Raw genomic sequence first — 19,766 nt, 5'->3', positions numbered from 1 at the left:
AAAACCAAATGGGTAGACATAGAGTGGTCGGGATCGCGTGGGGATCTGAGTTAGATGTGTGTAGGGATTTGCATAAAGAGGGTTTTTAAATACAAATTCAATGCATACACTAGATGCCTAATGTAATCAATATTTCAATTAATTAAAAATAATTTGTGTTCAATGTATACATTGCTTATACATTGGATTTCTAACCGTAATTAATATTTTAATTAATAAAAATTTAATACAGAAAAAATATATTGTGGTCAATACATACATTGAACATTTTTTGACACCTATGGGGTAATGGGGACATTTGAAAGGTCTCCTAAATAACATTTAAAGTGTTTACTTAACACATTAAATACACCTTTGACAAGTCTTCATCTATATTATGTATGATTTTGAAATATATTAAACCCCGAGATGTAAGCTTGAAATATGCTCGAGTATTAACCAATTTAAGATTGGCAGTTTGTAACTAGGGCTGACAATGGGTTGGTTCGGTTAGGTTCGGATATATGCAAATCCAAAACCGAAACACTTTTCAACAATATAGACCTAGAATCGGACCCGACCCGAATGGATATTTGAGTTAGAGAACCAGAACCGAACCGAAAACTTTTTTTTGATTCCGAATCCGATCCGTTTCGAACCAATAAGCTCAATTTCAATCCGGTGAACCGAGTTTTTAATAATTGGATCCTAATTTTCGATATATAAATATTAAATAATTTTTTTTTTGCTAAACACAAAAACAAGGTACACAAATCAAAAAGGCATAATGAATGATTTGAAATCCAAATTTGTAAGAGAGGATTTTCCTTTAGATAGAAACCATATTTTTATTATGTAAAAAAATATCGTAATATTACATATGTATTTTGCATATTTTATTTTGGAACTTTAAATATTGTAATGTTGCATAAGGTAATAGAAATATATGGTGGAGGAAAATTAAGAAGAATAAGACTAAAAATTTTAATCGGATCAGGCCCATAACGGTTCGGTACATACTTAATCCAGAACCAATCCAATAAAAGTCCAGTTCTGATTTTCAAGACCCAGAACCTGTCCAATATGCTAACTACCTGTCCCAGACCCGCTTTTATTGGTTCGGACAGGATCGGGTATCGATTCTTACCCGACCCATTGCCAGCCCTATTTGTAACCATGGTGTGTAAAGTCTACTAAATTAGATCGCTGCCAATCTAATTTGTAAAGTCTACTAATAGGAATTTTTATTTATGGATTCTAAGGTAACCACTACGACTTTATTACACATGTTCACATGATGTTCATATAGATTATGGATTCTACTTAATCATTCTTTGTCATACGCATCAACAGGGTACTCACATCCACGTAGTGCTGCTTAAACCGAAACTAAAAAAAAACTAGGGCCTTACATCTCCCTCAACCCAAAGGCCTTCCACCTTCATCTCCTTAGTTAAATTTATGTGTAACAACTCCACTAAAATTCAAACAAATCATGGGACTCTTCTCCTTCTTCAAGCACTGTTAATATGTTTCTATCCCTTGCATAGATGGGCTTCTTTTATTAAAACACTTAATGATTTGAGAAGGGTGTGATAAATGACACAATAAATACTCGAAACTCTTGGGTTTTAGAAAAAATGCCGTACAGAAACAGTCGAGATTGAGTCTTCACACATTATTTGTTTGGATACAGGTTGATTAAACTCATATTTAAATGTTACAGAGGGTAAAACGCACGATGATGTCAATCAGTGGGCAGATGAGAAGGTGCACGTTGTGTATGGGGATTCAGTATTAGTGAAACAGTTGGTTTCATAACAATTGGGCTTTTAATGAAACCTATCATTCAGTTCATTCTAATTCAATCCCATCCAAAAATTGCAAAACACTTCCAATGCTTAAAACCTTAAAAAACGCATGACCTCTGCAAACCCCAATATCCTCTCTCTTCTTTACTACCTTATTACATAACTTCTCTCCGAAGTCCAAACCTCTCTTCCACTCACATCCAATGTAGTTGATATTACGAAGAGGACAAATTGAAAGGCTAACGCCAACATTAACAATCCTATGCATATGTAGCTTCAATTTTTATAACAACAGGTGAGTTGTTTCTCTCTTCTTTTTACCATATATGCATGCAATCTTTAATTGTCGAATTTCTAGATATGGGAATCTAAATCTATTACAATAAAACAAAATGGGTAGACAACGAGGGGTCGGGATCGCGTGGAGATCTGAGTTAGATGAGCGTGGGGATTTGCATAAAGAGGGTTTTCAAATACAAATTCAATGCATACATTAGATGCCTAATGTAATCAATATTTCAATTAATTAAAAATAATTTGTGTTCAATGCGTACGTTGCTTATACATTGGATTCCTAACCGTAATTAATATTTTAATTAATAAAAATTTAATAGAGAAAAAATATTTTGTGTTCAATACATACATTGAATATTTTTTGACACCTATGGGGTAATGGGGACATTTGAAAGGTCTCCTAAATAACATTTAAAGTGTTTACTTAATACATTAAATACACATTTGACAAGTCTTCATCTATATTATGTATGATTTTGAAATATATTAAATCCCGAGATGTAAGCTTGAAATACGCTCGAGTATTAACCAATTTAAGATTGGCAGTTTGTAACCATGGTGTGTAAAGTCTACTAAATTAGAGCGCTGCCAATCTAATTTGTAAAGTCTACTAATAAAAAAATTTATTTGTGGATTCTAAGGTAACCACTACGACTTTATTACACATGTTCACATGATGTTCATATAGATTATGGATTCTACTTAATCATTCTTTGTCATACGCATCAACTGGGTACTCACATCCACGTAGTGCTGCTTAAACCGAAACTGAACAAAAACTAGGGCCTTACATCTCCCTCAACCCCAAAGGCCTTCCACCTTCATCTCCTTCGTTAAATTTATGCGTAACAACTCCACTAAAATTCAATCAAATCATGGGACTCTTCTCTTTCTTCAAGCACTGTTAATATGTTTCTATCCCTTGCATATAGGCTTCTTTTATTAAAACACTTAATGATTTGAGAAGGGTGTGATAAATGACACAATAAATACTCGGAACTCTTGGATTTTAGAAAAAATGTCGTACAGAAACAGTCGAGATTGAGTCTTCACACATTATTTGTTTGGATACAGGTTGATTAAACTTATATTTAAATGTTACAGAGGGTAAACACATGATGATGTCAATCAATGGGCAGATGAGAAGGTGCACGTTGTGTATGGGGGTTCAGTATTAGTGAAACGGTTGGGTTCATAACAATTGGGCTTTTAATGGAACCTATAATTCAGTTCATTCTAATTCAATCCTCTCCAAAAATTGTAAAACACTTCCAATGCTTAAAACTTTCAAAAACGCATGACCTCTGCAAACCCCAATATCCTCACTCTTCTTTACTTACTACCTTATTACATAACTTCTCTATGAAGTCCAAACCTCTTTTGCACTCACGTCCAATGTAGTTGATATTACAAAAGGACAAATCGAAAGGCTAAAGCCAACATTAGCAATCCCATGCATATGTAGCTTCAATTTTTATAACAACAGGTGAGTTGTTTCTCTCTTCTTTTTACCATATATGCATGCAATCTTTAACTGTTGAATTTCTAGATATGGGAATCTAAATCTATTATAATAAAACAAAATGGGTAGACAAAGAGTGGTTGGGATCGCGTGGGGATCTGAGTTAGATGTGCGTGGGGATTTGCATAAAGAGGGTTTTTAAATACAAATTCAATGCATACATTAGATGCCTAATGTAATTAATATTTCAATTAATTAAAAATAATTTGTGTTCAATGCATACATTGCATTCCTAACCATAATTAATATTTTAATTAATAAAAAAATTAATAGAGAAAAAATATTTTGTGTTCAATACATACATTGAACATTTTTTGACACCTATGAGGTAATGGGGACATTTGAAAGGTCTCATAAATAACATTTAAAGTGTTTACTTAATACATTAAATACACATTTGACAAGTCTTCATCTATATTATGTATGATTTTGAAATATATTAAATCACGAGATGTAAGCTTGAAATGCGCTCGAGTATTAACCAATTTAAGATTGGCAGTTTTGTAACCATGGTGTGTAAACTCTACTAAATTAGACCGCTGCCAATCTAATTTTGTAAAGTCTACTAATATGAATTTTTATTTATGGATTCTAAGGTAACCACTACGATTTTATTACACATGTTCACATGATGTTCATATAGATTATGGATTCTACTTAATCATTCTTTGTCATACGCATCAACAGGGTACTCACATCCACGTAGTGCTGCTTAAACCGAAACTGAAAAAAAAACAAACAAGGGCCTTACATCTCCCTCAACCCCAAAGGCCTTCCACTTTCATCTCCTTAGTTAAATTATGCGTAACAACTCCACTAAAATTCAAACAAATCATGGGACTATTCTCCTTCTTCAAGCACTGTTAATATGTTTCTATCCCTTGCATATGTGCTTCTTTTATTAAAACACTTAATGATTTGAGAAACAACGACCGATAGCTGTTGTTTAAGAAGAAAACATGTGATATATTCCGTTGTTACGGCCGTCACAAAAATCACTGTAGTTTTTTATATACAACGGCCCGGGACACTTGTAAAGTTTAAAAAACAACGACGGCTTTTAACACTTTTAAAATAACGACGGTCGTCAGCACATGTTTCCCTTTAAATTCGTCCCACCTATATTTGGAATAGAACAACAGAGTCAAGCCGTTGTTTATGGGCGAAATGTTTTAGTGCTTCTTGCTGTCATTTATTTATTTAGCATTTTTTTTTGTACCTAATAGAAACAAAATATATTCCTATAAAGCTATAATTGAAGAACAGTAACAAAATATAAAACATAACAAGAACCTAAATCAAAGCAAAATATTTTCATTGGATACTTGAAACTTTAACAAAAAAATCCCATCCAACAACTTGAACAAATCCTAAACTTTGTACATAACCAAGTCTTTCATATAACTTAAGAAAGTAGTTTAGATTACATTAGTAAAGGCTTTAGGCCATGTAATAGAAGATCCCATGTCAATGTCACTAAAGGTCTTTCCTCTAGCACCAAACAACTCAGCATTAAATTCTAGGATCTTGTCCACTATAATCCGATATGCATTCTCAGGTACATCCTCTCGATCACCAAACATTCTTCCAATGGCAACCACTCTTCCCCCCATGCTTTGCAGCTCACACGTTTGTACAGAACATGATACCATTAGTCGCCTAGATAATGAATGACCAGTTGTCTGCGATGAACAAAATATGAAGTAATAAGAAAATCTCAATACGACAAACATGTCAACTAGCATATTCATGTGTAAAATCAAGAGTTGTATAACAAATATATAGCAATATTATATATTTATAGTTGATAACTTCTTGCAGACTCAACAATGAATAAGTAAACTTGGCAGCTTTATATATATGCAAGAGGGAATTAAAGCAAAAGAAACCAAGTCATTTACAACATCCCAAACACTGAAAGAAAAAAGAAGAAATCTAATGATTACAAAACATCAAGCAGACATCAGTAGGGCTAGCAATGGGTTGGATCGGTCCGGATATATGCAAATCCAAAACCGATCCGCTTTTCAACAATACAGACTCAGAACCGGACCCGACCCGAATGGATATTTGAGTTAGAGAACTAGAACTGAACCGAAAACTTTTTTTTGATTCCGGATCCGATCCGTTCCGAACCAATAAGCTCAATTTCAACCCGATGAATCGAGTTTTTTTTTATAATTAGATCATAATTTTCGTTATATAAATATTAAATAATTTTTTTTGCTAAACACAAAAACAAGGTACACAAATCCAAAAGACATAATGAATGATTTGAAATCCAAATTTGTAAAGGGGGATTTTCCTTTAGATAGAAACCATATTTTAATTATGTAAAAAAATATCGTAATATTACATATGTATTTGACATATCTTATTTTGGAACTTTAAATAAATATTGCAATATTGCATAAGGTAATAGAAATATATGGTGGAGAAAAATTATGAAGAATAAGACTAAAAATTTTAATCGGATCATGCCCATAACGGCCACTACTAAAAAATGACTTGTGATGACGGCTTTTAGCCGTCATGGAACAGGTTTAATGACATTTTTTCATTAAAAAAACTACCGTCATTATAGAGCCCGTCATAAAAATTAACCAAAAGCGTCATAATTTTGATGACGATTCTGAAGAAGCTGACATTAATGCTCGAACTTAATATGCCAAAAATTCATTTATAAATGTCATAATTAGATCCTTTTGCGTGACATGTTTTACTTAACCGTTATAGTTTTACTAAAAAAAAGCGTCAAGAAATAAACCTTCTTTATGATTGTTTTTATTTAAGCATCACCATGAGAAACAAAAGTGTCAATAAATTAACATGAAAAACTGTCAAGAATTGGTATGTAACACGACAGTTCTTTGGAAGCCGTCATAACTTCTTCATTTTTTTTTTCCTGTAAATCTGAAAATTCCTGTAAATTTGAAATTCCTATAAACCCAATGCATTCATACACCTTGACAACTCAAGTCCATTACGGAAACAAGAATCATACTTTTACTACCAACATAAATCATTCCAAGAACTTGTTCATATTACATGATTTATTCACAAAGAAAAAAAATTAAATAACTCAAACACTTGATTCAAAATCAAGTCATAATCCAACAATAATGCAATTTACATAACCCATCCAACAAATTGCTAATCAACTGATCTATCTCAAACAAACTTAATTGAGCTACCATGCTATCTCACTTATAACCTAAAAAACAATGTAAAGAAGAATGTGTTAGTTTGTTTAATAAATAAACTAAAAATATAATCATATAACTACTAAATGAAAGAGTTACGAGCAACGCTACTATAACAGAGAATCATGTTGGTTAAGCCCCAAACGTACACCACTATAGGATATCTGATCTGTATACACAAATAACCCTTTACCTAATATGCAAAGGAAAGAACGTAAGAAATTACCAAGCAAAAAAAAAAGTAAGAAACCAAGTGATGTGAGAAGGTTACACTCAACATGAATTAGTGACTTAACATGTGAGAAGTGATGTGAAAGGTTGACTCTTTGGTTCCAAATGAGAACGAGGGGCGTGTAGCCCCCTCAGACTCCCTTCCTTCCTACATAAAGAAATTAGTGACTTAGCAATTTAAGTTCAAAGAGATGAAAATGAGAACAAAAATAGTAAGTCATCACATATATGATCGATAAAAGCTAACAAGTCCAACTTATAGGGAACGATTAGATATACCATGTAGAATGTCATGTAAAGAACCCTTCGTTGCATATCTTGATATATCAAAATTCGATTATTTGCCTCCAAACAGTAGCCCAACAATTCCACAAAATGCTCATGCTTTAGTCTAGAAACTGTTGATAACTGCAGCCAACAAATTTTAAAGTCAAGACAATGAATCAGGCTTAAAGACAGTGAATCAGGCTTAAACCTCATATACTGCCCCTTCAAAGAGCTATACATATTTCATTTTATTACTCAAGTCACCTGAGCGGCAAAATCAGAATCTGGCTCTTGTGTGTTATCGGGATCTAGCTTCTTTACAGCTGCAGACTCACCAGTACTTGGGGTCGCAAAGAAAACTCAATTATAAGACCCTTCTCCAACTAAAGCCTTTGTCCCAAAGTTAGAAGTCAACCTCTTCAGTTCATCCAAAGATATTGCTGGCATTTCAATGGGTAAGATCTTTGGAGGAGCTGAACTCCTCGAAGCTTGGGATCCCCTAGGCTCTCCTCGATCATTACCTAAAACACGCAACAAGAGGAGTGAATCAGTGTGTATTGTGTATATGCATGATGCCATGCTTGCAAAAATTTGCATGACAAACACAAACATAACGGGACATAAAGGAATTGACATATATAGCATACAGAAGAAATTGAATACCTTGTGAACTTCATACAAGTATGATGAAAGCAAAAAATAAGGGGAAAAAAATGTTGATTTATGCACATTTATAGTTCTAAAACTAAACAAAAATGCCCCTAATCTTTCATGTATAACAAGGTTAGAAGATGTAAAGTGCGCTAAATATGTGTTTCCTCATAAATGTTATAATAGTACCATAAAGCATGATTCAAAACAACAATTGAGATAGGACCATGATTCAAAGAAAGAGCACCATGCATGTTACTTCCTGAACATCAAAGCGGCTATTCATGATATGGCTGCAAGATTTATGAGTGTAACCTTCTCACATCACTACTAAAAAAAAAATTTACCCATAAGCGGTGCTAAACTAGCATTTCATTCGCTTCAAAACCCAGCTAGCATCAGCGGGACTGGAGCTTGTTTAGATTAGGACCCATGCTTTAGCAGCTAAGAAAGCTGACTTAGATTCCCTTCTAACTAGTCCTAGTCGAATATAATGAATAGCCCAGGATCAGAACCAAGAACTTCATTTAGATAGGCATAATCACATGTTTAACCCCTGTGTGTTGTCTTTACCCATGAGCAGGACTAAATAGGCTTTTAATGTATCTAAAATGCCAGCTAGGTGGGGCAGGAGCTTGTTTAGAATTAGAGTTCACCCGCGCTTTAGCTGCCATAGCAGCAGACTTAGCGCTTAAGGAGGGGGTTTTATCCTCTTCGGCTTACCCTTTTTCTTCTTTTTGTTTATAGCTTCATATTTGTGATTGTATAGAGTAGGTTGTCCCGTAGTTTCTTGGGTACCAGAACTATGTTGGTCACTCTGGATAGTGTGAAACCGTGAGGAAGCCGGCGTTATCTTTGCTTGATAAGGTCTTTCTTCCTTGATCTTCAAAGATCTATTCAGGTCTCGATCTTAGTAGTTTCTACTTAACCGGCTTAGCTCCTTCGCTCATAGATAGAGTAGAGAGAAATGGGAGAAAGCGGATTAGCCACGTTCTAACTCTTCGCCATCTAACTATCATAAGAGTCATTTCATCCCGAGTCTCCGGCCGAGGGATATCTAGTTTAAGTGCCGGTTTCCTTTGCTATCGATGCAAAGGCGAAGTTGGGCCTATTCTCATCTCGAATAAGAGAGTACTAGGAGTACTAACATATAATCTTTCTTGTAGATATACAAGACTCCTTTTCCTTTCCAGTACTATTACTATTATAAGCCCCTATAACCAGGGAGTTTAACTAGAACCTAGATATAATCTCCAGAATCATAAACTGCTATCTCTAACTATGCTTTTATGAGTGGATTTTAGAGTGCGGCATAGCTGTAAACTCCTGAATTTTTAGAAGGTTCTTTCTAAGCAGCGTAAGATAAAGCACTAGTTTATTTATAAAACACAAGCGCACGTACAACAACAATAATAATTTAAGTCTGAAAATAAGCTAGCTAATCCATTACCAGTGGCGGATAGGCATGGGCTAATTTTTTTTGGGTTTTCTGCTGTACGCCTCTACCATTGGCAGCTAAAAAAAACCATTGGGGACTGGGTTCGCTATCCCGCTAACACTATACACCGTGCTATTGTAGTTTGGTATTTTGCCACACCAAACTATTGGACTTAGCCTTAGTACTATAGGTTTGTTCTTATCTAATGCAACAATCCATATCCCCCCATCTACATGGTTTTGGCAATAGACTGCCATCATAGAGAGAATGATAGTAGAAATGGAATAACTAATACGAATCAGACCTAGTTAGCACGGTTGGTTAGCTCGGTTTTTCATAACAAACTGGCACAATGTTAGCTCGTTATGAGTACTAACGAGCCAAATAGGAAATGGAAAGAGTAGTACCAAATGGGAAAGTTGGTTAATTATAACCAATAATAGTTTTGTTAACACAAATATGGAAGATCGCATCCAATGTTTAATTATAACCCAAATATTTACTTAACCTCTATGGAAACGTCTTAATCTCTATTAAATCCATTTTAAATTACCATTAAAAAAAAAATGTTTCAAAACTCAAAAGAGATCCACGCAAATCCCCACGCACATCTAACTCAAATCTTTATGCGATCCCGACCACCCTTTGCATTGCCATTTTGTTTTGTTATAATAGACTAGTTAATGCCCATGCCTTCGGCACGGATTTCATAAAAAAACATCTTAGATAAATGTAGACCTCAGGTTTTGGAAAAAGAGCACATAAAAATATTTACAAATTACTTGAAAAGAAATGTAGACCAAAATTACACCAAAGATCTTGGCAAAGAAGCACCTTACAAACATCTTACACCATATCTCTATGCTTGAAAAGTATTTCTAGCTCTATTCCAACTCTAGTCCAATATCCCCCCCCCCCCCCCCTCCCCAGCGAAAAGCAAGAACATTAGCCAATAATAGAGTTTCATAAATTTTATCGAAAAAACAGAGTTTTTAAATATGTTTACAACGTCATCGAAACAAATTATAAACAAAAAAGTATATCCTCATGCATTGCTCATGGACACCCAACAAAATAATGTCATGGTAACAATATTAAGTCTTGAAGCACATTACTTGAAATGATTTAAATCATCATGAAAAGATTCACTTTTGCTTGACGCTAGCTTCTAATTAAAAAATTAAATTGGGATTAAAACACTTATAGCAATTACAAAAAGACATTGGTGGTGCAGACTTAATTCCATACCAACAATTTTCAAATGTATACTCATATGAGTTCAGTAAAAGCGCCATGGCCAGAAACATAACATAAAAGAAGAATAGTTACAATAAAGTTAACATAAAGGTTTAGGTGAGCATCTTAAAGTATAGTAGTAAAGAAGGATTTTTTTGCTTATGGATGATAATGACTTCATTATAGTTACACTTATGTGTCAAAAAGATTCTTACTCGTCAAAAGGATTGCACTTACACTTAAAGTAAAAAAAAAAAGGTGGGATAGTAATTCTAAAAACATGTAACAAATAGAGAAATGGGATAGTACATTTCTTTCATAAGCGCCATAACCTACTCTTCATAAGAACCATTTAAGATCGTCAACACCACCTTTGTTGGTCCACATACAACATCTGCTCAAACCTGAAACTTACCTTAAAAATCAACAATTTGAGTTCCTATTTGAGAGTATAAGCCGGACATAAGAAAAAACTAATAGAAATGAGAAAAAACAAGCCATTACAACGACCAAATTCATACCAAATATATAGTATCACTGGCTATATAAGAGAAAAGTGGGTAAAATTTTAATCGTTCAATACATCCTTCACAAAAACCATACACAAAACAAATGGATTGAAGGATGCTTATTGAAGCACCTCTTCCACTGCAGGATGAACACCATTTCTTAGTATTTTAAATAAGGTCAACGGCTAAATAGCACCAGCTAGGAAGAAATACTAATATATCTAATTACACACGTAGAGAACTCATACATTAAATAATTAGCTACATTCAACAACTAAAAGGTTTTGTGTGTGACTAATGATACATTGCAATGGTACGTAAGGAGGAAAAGAAGCACAAAGAACCATGTAATGACCTACACTTCCACCAGTTTCAGTTTCAAATATGAAAGAGGACATGTTACTATATTGCAAATTCCTGAATCATGCTACCCAAAAATTGATATTGCTAGAAATCTTCCGAGAGGGTAAATAGTAAGTATCAAATAGAAGTTAACTCGGTAGTTAGACGTCTGCTAAGATACATGCTTGAAAAGTTCTATGAAGATGCACCTAATCCAGATTCCAGGACCATAGAATCTATATAGCATTAGTATATAGTAAAGAGATCACACATCTCATCTCAAACAATATAGGCAACCTACTTCGAGTGTCCAATTCCTTGAAACAAAAAAGATCATGACATTTGAGTTACGATTTGTCTTGTCATATTGTCCAGGCGTCCTTATAAAGAAATTAGGCCATACTTATATGTACTTGAATTTGAGTCCCAGACCAGCTAAAACTTAATATGGCCTATAAATCCATTTAAAAAAAAATAGCTTAGCACCTATCACATAATTCTAAGATGGAAAAAAAAACACAAATATGACCTGCTTTAAAGAGGACCTCACGATTTCAACTTCTCCAACAGCCTGCGAAACATTCTTAATGACAAACAGCTTAATATCGCATTATGTTCTAAATAAAGCTTCTAGCGATCAAAACCACCAACATCCTTTCAGTGTTGAGCAAAAATAGAACTAACTCCTCTATGGTAAAAAAAGAAACTAGAAAAGTGTATAATGAGTTCTTACATGTCGAGAAAAAACATGCAAATTCTACCAAAAAATAACTTCTGGTGATGAATTGAAAAAGTACATGATATGACGTATTTTGCTAGAAGATCACATGTTATAGTTTAAGACTTTCAAATATATCTAAAATTAACAAAGAAGATTTTCATAAATTCACCCATTTCAAATTGCATAAGCCACAACGACAAACCTAACATTACAGCAAGAAACTTGATAAGAACAAAAAGTGTGGTTTTATAACAGATCACCTCTTTAGGAAACTGAGGAAAAATGTGTTAGAAAACCATGCCCAAAATATAATCCATACATGAGGATTAAAATAATGTGCACATTAAAAGCCTGTTAACAAAACTTGCATTCAAGTAAACATATAAGTGTGATTTGCATTCAAGTAAACATATAAGTGTTACTGCTTCTGTTAGCTATGATAGTAAAGCTATAATTATAAATGGTGAAAGAAGAATTCTTTTTCTGGTTCTATTCACTACCCTCAAAGTACTCCTTAGGTATGAATGCTAATGTGTTGAATTATAACAAAAGGGTGCCTGAGTTTTTGCAGTTTATTGAGTAGTCTCAATTTATTGTTATTACTATTTTTGTATTTTGTATTTTGTATTTTGTATTATGGATTTGTTGTTGGGATTTTGCAGATGTGGCCAGATCTTATTGAGAAAGCCGAAGATGGAGCCTTGGATGTAATTCAGACTTACGTCTTTTGGAATGGTCATGAGCCTTCTCCGGGGAATGTAATGGAAAATCTCTCATTTTATTTGTTTGCCAAAAAAAATTATTGATATAGGTACTGAACTATAGTGGATTTTACATTATGGGTACTATATTATTTTTTTTGCTAAATAGGGTACCGTAGATTAGAAGTATTGCTAAAATGGGTACCGTCTATGTATTCTGTGAAGTATGTATACGTATTTGATGATTTGGCATACGGATTTGATGATTTGGAAACATAATGCGTACACATGGCAACTCAGTCTCCACGTAAGTAGCGCATGCACCAAATCAAAGGCCTAAGCCCAAAAGTTAACTAAAGCCCACTGATAACAAATCAAACCCGTCCAAACTTTATAACACTCAAACCGGCCCAACCCAACTAACTTTTAATCTGATCTAGATCAGATAAAACCGGATGCACCTTTCTAACTTGTTGTGGGGAGCACGGTATCCTCATCACCTTCATCTCCCCCAACAGTTGAGTTTTCTCTTTTGAACAACCTTTCCCGAAAGAGAAAGCGACGAATCCATGGGGTATCAACCAAATTAACATATCAACACTCCAAAGGTATAGGAATTTAGTCAAGCTCAAGCATCATAAGATGAAGTTTTTAACTGGAAAAGAATTCTGACACCTGCTGACGCTGGAGGTATAGACTGCATCTTCTTTCTAAGCTTCTCCAGCTCTTTCTCTTTATGAAGTGAGCATACCTTGTAGGTAGTGACTGTCAATTCCTCTAGCAAAACTACTGCTTTTAGCACAAACTCAATGAACTTTAGTTCCGTTGTACAACCTTCAATGTCCTGAATCTCAATAGATTTCAGGTAATGAATGTTTTGGAACACCTCTCCCCAATCTTTTGCCTTTAGTACCTAAACATTGGGAGAATGATGCATAAGAATTGGAATGAAGCTAAGATAGGCTAAACACATGAACCAACTACCAATAATGTGCGAACTGTAGCAATTATGTTTGAGTGTTATAAAGTTTGGGCTTGTTTGTTTGATTTGTTATTAGTGGGTTTTAGTTAACTTTTGGACTTAGGCATTTGATTTGGTGCATGCGCTACTTATGTGGAAACTAAGTTGCCATGTGTACACATTATGTATGATAAATCATCAAATATGTATACATACTTTACAATATATATAGATGGTACCCATTTTAGCAATATTTGAAATCTACGGTATCCTATTTTGCAAAAAAAAATAATACAATACCCATTTTGTAAAATCCGCTATAGTTCAGTACCCAAATCAATAATTTTTTCTTTGTTTGCCTATACTTTGTTTGTTTTTGCTCTATTTTGCATTAAGAGTTTAATTAATTGTTTTTTTTTTTTTAAATTAGTTTTATTTTGAAGGGAGAACATAATAAAGTAAGGCGACAACAAAGATATAAGTCACACTGATTTAGACTAAGGTGACAAACAAAAAATGAAAATAGGCTTTTGGATATGTAACTACAGAAAGACAAACCTCACATAACAAATTGCTTTTGCACTTAAACCCTCGATCAAACAAAACTCACATCTTGCGACCAACATACAATTTAAGCTGTAAAGTTCGAAATTAAAATTTGATAAAGCAATAAGGAATAAGGTTACCCAAACTGTTACCTTCGAATTACTCTTATCAACCAAAATCGAAAGGAGAAGCCTACTCATACATCAACTATAGAGGATCAGACCAAGTACAATACCAATTAAATTTGATAAAAATAATTAGTCGTTCATAAGTCATAACTATAGTAGAATTATTGGAATGGGAAAACATATAAAGTGGAGAACGAAGAAGAATGATACCTGGTTAAGATTTTGTGGAGCTCACTTGATCTCAAAAAACCCAAAAAAAAAAATGGGGATTCCATTACTTCAGTGATATTTTTCTCAATTGAGTTGCTCACCCACAAAACTTTAGAGAGAGAGAGAGAGAGAGAGAGAGAGAGAGAGAGAGAGAGAGAGAGAGAGAGAGAGAGAGAGAGAGAGAGAGTTTGGCCACTTATTATTGATTTCATTCTGAAGACATACTTCTAGCACCAATTTGAGCTACTTGTGAGCTCAGTTGCTCGAACTCAGCTGATTGTTCTGCTTGAATAATTATGACCACTGCTTGAATAATTATGACCATTTCTCTTCGCATCATTTAAGTGACGTAATTTGCAAAATTCAACATTCAATAATCAATCAAAAACTAAAAATACAATGCCCGACTTCTGCTAGGATAGATCCTCTTTTCCCAATGTTTAGGGATTAAAATCTTGACAATATGTCTAGATTGATTCATCTTCTCGGCCATGGATGATGAAGATCTCTCCTCAAAACATGCAAAAGGTTATTCAATTTCATTGATTCCATATTGTGTGCATGTGATTGTCGAAGGCTAGTTTGAGACTTTTCATCAATTGATAAACAATGTTAACAAAAAACAAACGATAATGAGGAAACTATACATCTCCAAACCAAGTTTCCTTGTATTAAACATATTTAGTCTCGTATTTATCAGAAACTTCATATAACATTGCAAATAGTGTAGAGACCCCACATTAAACAAACTTTTATAAAAGAAAAAGAAATGAAAACTATAGAGTAAAAGGGTTAGAGAACTTATCTTTGAATAGCTTCCTCAAAAAAATCAAGCTTTGAAAGCATTCTTTTCACCTCGAACTTTTGTTGTCTACATCTGTTAGGTGGTAATCAAATAAAACATTGAGGATTAAAGGTATTCCAAACTAAAATGTTAAATTAATACCTCGGGTAATAGTTAACTAGACAATCCACTCTGCACGAAGTAAAATGTATGTGTACAAACCCATATACCATATCATGAGTAGTTATCTGATCTGAGTCACTTCCTTGGTGTCAGCAGCTGCATTATTGTTCCCGTCCATAAACAATAGATTTGCTTTGAATCTGCTTGTTCCCATGGTGTCTAATTAGATTTATCACCAAACTAATCAAAAGTGAATAATAAAAACACAAAAAAGACATAGTAACAAATAAAGGAACTACACTTTCTAAGTTCACTGAACCACATAAGTTTGAATTAAGACCTCCATTAACAGAAGCTCACACTCTCAGAGTAATATTAAAATTGGGAAGAGAGGATGACTCTTGCCTATTTGAAAGTTTTTAACGTAGATAGCGCCCTCTGGCCTTCTCCTTCAAAACGATTAAGAGAGAGAGAGAGAGAGGGTGTTAGATCGTGTTTTGTTGGGTAGGTGCTTGGTGGAGAGAGACTGATCATGTTATTCTTTCTGATTTGATTGATTGATTAGTAAGGGTTTAAGAAAATTAAAGGGCTTCAATGGGGAGAATTTGGAGCACCCGAAGGGTTTTGTAACTATATATGGAGAAGGAAGGGTTTTTCGTTTATTTCCACAATTAATTAAGACTCTAATCTCACTCAGGGCATTGTGACCGTCGATTTATACCCCCTGAAATCAAATCCCAGCTGCGAGTTAGGAAATCGAGTTGTAAAGTAGACTAGCTATAACCCGTGGCTACGCCACTCTTTCCTCAAAGACACCTCTAAACATCCACAAATTCCTTAGAAACATTTGTGGGATATTTTTTCTAACTAAACTCGATTTTGACTTATTTAAATGACCAAAGCATATACTTAACTTGCACTCACAAATGCTAACTTAGCTCCTCGCTTCCCAATTATATAAATGCCTTACTTTCATATGGTCGATTGTGGATGTATTTATTTGATATTTAAAGTATGGTTTTGTTTGTACTTTAATTGTCTTGGAGCTTAGTTAGGTGTGCGTGTTAACTGGGTTTGAGGAAAATTGTGGATGGCATTAGTGGACTTGGTAATTGTGGTTAGTTTATTTGTATATATGAAGCAATTATTACTCCATTATCCATCACGTATTTCCATGATTTAAAAGAGAAAGTTAAATTAAATTAAATTATAACAGAAAGGAAAAGGTAGAGATTAGAGAATACAAACAATTCAACATATTTAACAATGAAATAATAAATTAAATTATAAAAAAAGCTCCTGCTTTGAGGGAGAGGGGGTCTATCTATATATCATTAGTTGATTACTTCACTAGTTGAACTTTGTAGGAGAAGCAACATACTCTAGTAACTCCATTACCTAAGTCATTATACTATCCCCGAGTTTTGAGGGAGACCAAATACTTTTGGCTATCATTGAGTTTTGAGACCACGCCATTATTTTTAATAGTGTATATGTTTTTAATAAGGTTCTTAGCTTTTTAGCTTTTGAGTGGGAGAGGGGACATGACCATTGAAGAAAAATGGATGAATATATAGAACTCAAGACCCACTTCATTGAATGAGGTGATTTCAGAAAAAAAGTATTGACTACCTTTGATGAATGAAGATTGAAGAGTTCACTAGAGGCAATTGTTAAGCTTACGTACTTCACCATTAGATTATGCCAAAACTGTTTTCTCCTTGGCAATCTAATATAACAACTTAAAAAAAACCAAGTTATTTTGAGGCGTTGCAATGCTACACATGGCACTCTAGTAGCATATGGTGGCTCGTCTTTCGCCCTACCCATGCTTACTATACCATCTATGGCATATATCCCCCCGGACACTCTCAAATCTGACTGCAAAATTGGCTTCTCTCTAACTTTTTGGCACATAAAAAATTAAAAAAGGAAATTCTTACTCACCAAGAGTTTGAAAGAGCTTGATTTGTGCGAACTCAAACTTCAAAAACAAAAAAATAAAGGTGATGAAACTCATAAAAAAAAACATATCCTAATTAATTAAGGTTTAGTCTTCATGATTAATGCTTAATGCTTCACGCTTCAGAGTTAGTGGCCATTCTTACTCCATCAATGAGTACTCTCTACAAGCAAGACCCTCCATCTAGGGACACATAAGGATTAAAAATGAAACATAGAACAAAGTTTCAAAGTTAAACCCGGATGATAACCTTTAGACATCAAACTTGAGGTTCTTGAATGAGGAAACTATAGCCTATCAAAAAAGATAAAAGAAATCCAAACAAACTAAAGAAAAAAAACATAGCGCACCTGAAGAGAAGGTTTTTCTTTTCGTAAGAAACCAATCGAATCAAATTTCTTTGTAAGTAGTCAAATTTTTAGAGAAGGAAATAAAATGTTTACTCGTAAAAACCTTTTTTGTTGGGTTTAGCTTTCCTTTTTGGGTAGGAAGAGTTTCAATCCGGAAGGACTGCTTTGGTTTAACCTGTTTTTAGTAGTATATACTAAATATGACTCTCAAAGTATTTTTAGCACAAATCCTGAGAAAATCAAGACCACCACTTAAGTCCTTATAACTTGCTTAAAAACATATCCTAATTAATTAAGGTTTTAGTCTTCATGCTTAATGCTTAATGCTTCAAGTTTTAGAGTTAGTGGCCATTCTTACTCCATCAATGAGTACTCTCTGCAAGCAAGAACCCTCCATCCAAGGACACAAAGAAGGATTAAAAATGATACATAGAACAAAGTTTCAAAGTTAAACCAAGATGATAACCTTTAGACATCAAGCTTGAGGTTCTTGAATGAGGAAACTATAGCCTATCAAAAAAGATAAAAGAAATCCAAACAAACTAAAGAAAAAAAAAACATAGCACACCTGAAGAGAAGGTTTTTTCTTTTCGTAAGAAACCGATCAAATCAAATTTCTTTGTAAGTAGTCGAATTTTTAGAAAATGAAATAAAATGTTTACTCGTAAAAGCCTTTTTTGTTGGGTTTAGCTTTCCTTATTTGGTAGGAAGAGTTTTAATTCGGAAGGTCTACTTTGGTTTAACCTGTTTTTAGTAGTATATACTAAATATGACTCTCTAAGTATTTTTAGCACAAATCCCGAGAAAATAAGAACCACCACTTAAGCCTTTATAAAGTATTTATAACTTGCTTGAAAACTTAGCTGTTTTGTATTATAGACTAGAATGGCTATATATATATATATATATATATATATATATATATATATATATATATATATATATATATATATATATATATATATAATTCTGCTGTAAAAGTTAAATTTACATGTATTTATTTAATTATGACTCAAGTGGCATAGCCATTCTAGTCTATAATCTAGAATGGCTAGAATACATAATAAATTTAACTTTTACATAATGGCTATGCCACTTGAGTCATAATTAAATAAATACATGTAAATTTAACTTTTACAGCAGAATTATATATATATATTGAGAACATCTTGGCCGAGTATATGCCTTAGAAAATAATCTTGGCCGAGTATATGTATTGAGAACAATTTGTTCATCCAAAAGCAGAGTGTACGTAGCATGTCTAATTACTTCGGAAAACACATGCCACTTAAAAATAATACTATTAAATTATATTTGTGGTGCTCCTAATTAGTTTCAATGTGCTTTTTGCTCTTTTGATATTGATGTTCGTGTCATGGTATTGAGAAACCAATGATCATTCAGATAAAATTGATTTTCATGGAGATTAATAGCTTATTGGGAATTCGCAACCTTCTTCATTGCGTGGATGCCACTTTGAAAACATTGATCTTCTAATAAGTTCAATAGTGGTACTACTTCAATGTGTTTTGATATTGACATTCATGCCTTGGCATTGAGAAACCATTTAATAGAGAATATGCAAGTTACAGGATTCCTTATATATGAGCATGCTTCTAGGAGCAACAATAGAAATACCATGAATCCATGATTCCTTGACCACTTATATCACACCATACTCAATTGTCATTATGGGTGAGCCCTTAATATGTGGAACTAATATGTAAAACTAAAGGAAAATCGGTGTGTGTTTTAAGGGTATGTTCTAGTAGCCAAAATTGAGCTACCCGTCTTCT

At 33.7% G+C, this 19,766-nt stretch overlaps 1 long non-coding RNA gene across 1 annotated transcript; it reads left to right on the top strand.

Annotated features, from left to right (window-relative positions):
- Positions 1-1,750: 1,750 nt before the first annotated feature.
- On the top strand, positions 1,751-13,898 carry LOC147501445 (uncharacterized). Its single transcript, XR_015219814.1, has 2 exons — positions 1,751-2,085; positions 12,867-13,898. It is a non-coding gene; the product is annotated as an uncharacterized LOC147501445 (long non-coding RNA).
- Positions 13,899-19,766: the final 5,868 nt, after the last annotated feature.

This window comes from Coptis chinensis, chromosome 4 (assembly GCF_015680905.1).
Source record: "Coptis chinensis isolate HL-2020 chromosome 4, ASM1568090v1, whole genome shotgun sequence".
NCBI lineage: Eukaryota > Viridiplantae > Streptophyta > Magnoliopsida > Ranunculales > Ranunculaceae > Coptis > Coptis chinensis.
Note: the sequence above shows the minus strand (reverse complement) of the source record. Positions and strands in the feature narration are given on the sequence as shown.